The sequence below is a fragment of the Oncorhynchus masou genome, chromosome 16, assembly GCF_036934945.1.
Source record: "Oncorhynchus masou masou isolate Uvic2021 chromosome 16, UVic_Omas_1.1, whole genome shotgun sequence".
Lineage (NCBI taxonomy): Eukaryota > Metazoa > Chordata > Actinopteri > Salmoniformes > Salmonidae > Oncorhynchus > Oncorhynchus masou.
The window spans coordinates 37,397,897-37,403,896 of NC_088227.1; the positions used below are offsets into that span (position 1 = coordinate 37,397,897).

At 40.4% G+C, this 6,000-nt stretch overlaps 1 protein-coding gene across 9 annotated transcripts in view; it reads right to left on the reverse strand.

The window, feature by feature from the left end:
• Window positions 1–6,000, reverse strand: part of LOC135557920 (neurexin-3b) — a 608,535-nt gene that overhangs the window by 449,398 nt on the left and 153,137 nt on the right. The gene's annotated exons all lie outside the window — the stretch shown is intronic.

The window sequence follows — 6,000 nt, forward strand, 5'->3', positions numbered from 1 at the left end:
GACCTTCCACTTAGGTCTCCATGGTAGCAGACTGATTATGACCTTCCACTGAGGTCTCCATGGTAGCAGACTGCTTATGATCTTCCACTGGGATCTCTCTGTATGGGGCTTTTTAGTCAGACTGTCAGATAGAGGAACTTGAGAGAGGAGACATGGAGACACAGGGGATTAGAAGAGGAGTCTGTGGGAGCCAGTATCAGAGCATGAGGTCTGATGCCAACTGGCTCAGAGACAGTTTCTATCGACAAGTCATCAGACTGCTGAACACTTGAACTGGACAGACCACCTGCTCTGATTCTCCACACACACACACACACACACACACACACACACACACACACACACACACACACACACACACACACACACACACCCTCTGCAACCAGACTGTTACTATACTGCTCAGTTTATACCCTTGCCCCCCATCTCCCCTTCATGTAAATACATGTGTAAATATTGGACTTTATATTGTCCCTTCCTGTATTATACTGATGCTAAAATGTTTATTCTACTGAGCCATTTACTTTATGTTTGTATTCTTATCTATTATAATTTCTTATTGTTGTTGCATTGTCGAGATGGAACCTGCAAGTAAGCATTTCATTGAACGATGTATACCACGCGCATAGCATATATACGACTAATAAAGTTGGACTTGAACTATATTGAATAAGTAAAGCATACTTTTTTTTGTTGTTTAATAACCTCTTGAATCTATAGGGGCGCTATTTCATTATTGGATAAAAAAACGTGCCCGTTTTAAGCACAATATTTTGTCACAAAAAGATGCTCGATTATGCATATAATTGACAAACGTGATGTACAAAACGGAGCGATTTCTCCTACACAAAGAATCTTTCAGGAAAAACTGAACATTTGCTATGGAACTGAGAGTCTCCTCATTGAAAACATCCGAAGTTCTTCAAAGGTAAATTATTTTATTTAAATCCTTTTCTGGTTTTTGTGCAAATGTTGCCCGCTAAATGCTATGCTAAATGCTATGCTAGCTATCAATACTCTTACACAAATGCTTGTTTTGCTATGGTTGAAAAGCATATTTTGAAAATCTGAGATGACAGTGTTGTTAACCTGTTACATCTATGGGGGCGCTATTTCATTATTGGATAAAAAACGTGCCCGTTTTAAGCGCAATATTTTGCCACAAAAAAAGATGCTCGACTATGCATATAATTGACAGCTTTGGAAAGAGGACACTGATGTTTCCAAAACTGCAAAGATATTGTCTGTGAGTGCCCCAGAACTGATGCTACAGGCGAAACCAAGATTAAACTTCAACCAGGAAATGAGCAGGATTTTTGAGGCTCTGTTTTTCATTGTCTCCTTATATGGCTGTGAATGCGCAAGGAATGAGTCTGCCCGATCTATCGTTTCCCCAAGGTGTCTGCAGCATTGTGACGTATTTGTAGGCATATCATTGGAAGATTGACCATAAGAGACTACATTTGCCAGGTGTCCGCCCGGTGGATAAAGGCGGTGGAGATTTCAGAGGGAGAGAGAGGCAAAGAGATCTAGAGATCTAGAGAGAGAGAGAGAGAGAGAGAGAGAGATAGAGATAGAGATGGGATAAAGGCGGTGAAGATTTCAGAGGGAGAGAGAGGCAAAGAGATCTAGAGAGAGAGAGAGGGGGTAAAGGCGGTGAAGATTTCAGAGGGAGAGAGAGGCAGAGAGATCTGGAATGAGGGAGAGAGAGAGAGAGAGAGATGGGATAAAGGCGGTGAAGATTTCAGAGGGAGAGAGAGGCAGAGAGATCTGGAATGAGGGAGAGAAAGGCAGAGAGATCTAGAGTGAGGGAGAGAGAGGCAGAGAGATCTGGAATGAGGGAGAGAGAGGCAGAGAGATCTAGAGTGAGGGAGAGACAGGCAGAGAGATCTAGAGTGAGGGAGAGAGATCTAGAGTGAGGGAGAGAGAGGCAGAGAGATCTAGAGTGAGGGAGAGAGAGGCAGAGAGATCTAGAGTGAGGGAGAGAGAGGCAGAGAGATCTAGAGTGAGGGAGAGAGAGGGAGAGAGATCTAGAGTGAGGGAGAGAGAGGCAGAGAGATCTAGAGTGAGGGAGAGAGAGGCAGAGAGATCTAGAGTGAGGGAGAGAGAGGCAGAGAGATCTAGAGTGAGGGAGTGAGAGGCAGAGAGATCTAGAGTGAGGGAGAGAGAGGCAGAGAGATCTAGAGTGAGGGAGAGAGAGGCAGAGAGATCTAGAGTGAGGGAGAGAGATCTAGGGTGAGGGAGAGAGAGGGAGAGAGATCTAGAGTGAGGGAGAGAGAGGGAGAGAGATCTAGGGTGAGGGAGAGAGAGGCAGAGATATCTAGAGTGAGGCAGAGAGAGGCAGAGAGATCTAGAGTGAGGGAGAGAGAGGGAGAGAGATCTAGAGTGAGGGAGAGAGAGGGAGAGAGATCTAGAGTGAGGGAGAGAGAGGGAGAGAGATCTAGAGTGAGGGAGAGAGAGGGAGAGAGATCTAGAGTGAGGGAGAGAGAGGGAGAGAGATCTAGAGTGAGGGAGAGAGAGGCAGAGAGATCTAGAGTGAGGGAGAGAGAGGCAGAGAGATCTAGAGTGAGGGAGAGAGAGGGAGAGAGATCTAGAGTGAGGGAGAGAGAGGGAGAGAGATCTAGAGTGAGGGAGAGAGAGGGAGAGAGATCTAGAGTGAGGGAGAGAGAGTTTGAAGGATTGATGGAGAAATAAAGAAACCAATAAAGAAAGAAAGAAAAAGAGCAGTGTTTCAGGATGATTCAGTTCAGAGAGTCATTTTCCCTTCTGCATAAAAGACTGGGCACAGCACTGCTATACAGAGGCAAGATGAGAGAGAGAGGGGAGAGAGAAAGAAAGAAAGACAGAAAGACAGAAAGAAAGAAAGACAGAAAGAAAGAAAGACAGAAAGACAGAAAGAAAGAAAGAAAGAAAGAAAGACAGAAAGAAAGAAAGACAGAAAGAAAGACAGAAAGACAGAAAGAAAGAAAGACAGAAAGAAAGAAAGAAAGACAGAAAGACAGAAAGACAGAAAGAAAGACAGAAAGAAAGACAGAAAGACAGAAAGAAATACAGAAAGAAAGAAAGACAGAAAGACAGAAAGACAGAAAGAAAGAAAGAAAGAAAGAAAGAAAGAAAGAAAGAAAGAAAGAAAGACAGAAAGACAGAAAGACAGAAAGAAAGAAAGACAGAAAGACAGAAAGAAAGAAAGACAGAAAGAAAGAAAGAAAGAAAGAAAGAAAGAAAGAAAGAAAGAAAGAAAGAAAGACAGAAAGACAGAAAGAAAGACAGAAAGAAAGACAGAAAGACAGAAAGAAAGAAATACAGAAAGAAAGAAAGACAGAAAGACAGAAAGAAAGAAAGAAAGAAAGAAAGAAAGAAAGAAAGAAAGAAAGAAAGAAAGAAAGACAGAAAGACAGAAAGACAGAAAGAAAGAAAGACAGAAAGAAAGAAAGAAAGAAAGAAAGAGAAAGACAGAAAGAAAGACAGAAAGAAAGACAGAAAGACAGAAAGAAAGAAAGACAGAAAGAAAGAAAGAAAGACAGAAAGAAAGAAAGACAGAAAGAAAAAGAAAGAAAGACAGAAAGAAAGAAAGAAAGACAGAAAGAAGAAAGACAGAAAGAAAGAAAGAAGAAAGACAGAAAGACAGAAAGAAAGAACACAGAAAGAAAGAAAGACAGAAAGACAGAAAGAAAGAAGAGAAAGACAGAAAAAGAAAACAGAAAGAAAGAAAGAAAGAAAGAAAGAAAGAAGAAAGACAGAAAGACAGAAAGAAAGAAAGAAAGAAAGAAAGACAGAAAGACAGAAAGAAAGAAAGACAGAAAGACAGAAAGACAGAAAGACAGAAAGAAAGAAAGACAGAAAGAAGAAAGAAAGACAGAAAGAAAGACAGAAAGAAAGACAGAAAGACAGAAAAAGAAAGACAGAAAGACAGAAAGAAAGAAAGAAAGAAAGAAAGACAGAAAGACAGAAAGACAGAAAGACAGAAAGAAAGACAGAAAGACAGAAAGACAGAAAGAAAGACAGAAAGACAGAAAGAAAGAAAGACAGAAAGAAAGACAGAAAGAAAGAAAGACAGAAAGACAGAAAGAAAGACAGAAAGACAGAAAGACAGAAAGAAAGACAGAAAGAAAGAAAGACAGAAAGACAGAAAGACAGAAAGAAAGACAGAAAGAAAGAAAGACAGAAAGACAGAAAGACAGAAAGAAAAAGAAAGACAGAAAGACAGAAAGACAGAAAGAAAGAAAGAAAGAAAGACAGAAAGACAGAAAGAAAGAAAGACAGAAAGACAGAAAGAAAGAAAGAAGAAAGAAAGAAAGAAAGACAGACAGAAAGACAGAAAGACAGAAAGAAAGAAAGAAAGAAAGACAGAAAGACAGAAAGAAAGAAAGAAAGAAAGAAAGAAAGAAAGAAAGAAAGAAAGAAAGGAGCAAAAGAGAGATAAATAAAGAGAGAGAAAGAAGACACACAGAACCGTATTTCCAGTGAGACAGACAGTGAGCGCACTGTAGATTATGTCTAGTCTAAATCAACACTTACTATTTCTCTCTGTTTACTTCACTGACTGAGTGTTTGGTTTTTCATCTGACAGATTGCTCTTGCATTCATCATCCCAAGAACCAGCAGATAAGACACTGTACAGACAAACGATAAAGCATCAAAGATAGCAATAATACCGTGAACTTGAGGCAGAGGACATGGAAATTAAAATAGTTTACTGTTAGGCCTACTATGTTGTCTGCAGAGAAATGTGTTTACAGTACGTATAATAACTAATTCAGAATATAAATGTGATTTCAGAGCATGCATCAGACTTCAGCAGACTATGAATGTCACTTAACATTAACATTATCTATACAATCAAAAAATCTTTGTACTTATTAATAAGAGTGAGGGATTCATTAATGTTCATATCCCTGATGCGTTTAAGTAATCCCTATGCCAATGTCTACTTCAAGTGCTTTATATGCATGGGTTTATTGCTGCTTTCAGTTCTAATCTTAAACCTTAGACTACATACTACAGTCTATACTCCTAGCTAACAGCTATAGATAAATATAGTTCTCTTTTCAGTTCACCACTTGACGTCACCATATTGGAACAATATGTCTCCATAGCATGTAGCCTAGTTCCCATAATTATATTGATGTCCTGTTCTCTCCTTCAGAGAACCGGGGATACGAAATGAACCTGGACATATACGGCCAATTTGAGAAACCAAAAACGGATCTTTCTCTGTGTTTTTCCACTCTACACACGGCAACTCAGGAAGAGACACATAGAGTGTGTCCCAAATGGAACTTTATTCCCTAACAGACACCCAACCAGGCCCAGATCCCCTTCATTCGCCGGAGAATGAAATGAAGATTTGATACACTCTAACGGCAGGATAGAACAGCAACCTCTGGTAAGACACAGGGCGGGGGCCTATTCATATATGTAAACAACAGCTGGTGCACGATATCTAAGGAGGTCTTGAGGTTTTGCTCGCCTGAGGTAGAGTATCTCATGATAAGCTGTAGACCACACTATCTACCTAGAGAGTTTTAATCTTTTTTTTCTTTTTCGCAGCTGTCTACATACCACCACAGACTGATGATGACACTAAAACCACACTCAACGAGCTGTATACGGCCATAAGCAAACAGGAAAACGCTCATCCAGAGGCGGCGCTCCTAGTGGACTTGAGTGCAGGGAAACTTAAATCAGTTTAACCAAATTTCTATCAGCATGTTAAATGTGCAACCAGAGGGAAAAAAATTCTAGACCATCTTTACTCCGCACACAGAAACGCGTACAAAGATCTCCCTCGTCCTCCATTTGGCAAATCTGACCATAATTCTATTCTCCTGATTCCTGCATACAAGCTAAAATGAAAGCAGGAAGCAACAGTGACTCGGTCAAAAAAAAGTGATAGATGAAGCAGATGCTAAACTACAGGACTGTTTTGCTAGGACAGATGGAATATGTTCCGGGATTCTTCCAATGGCATTGAGGAGTACACCACATCAGTCACTGGCT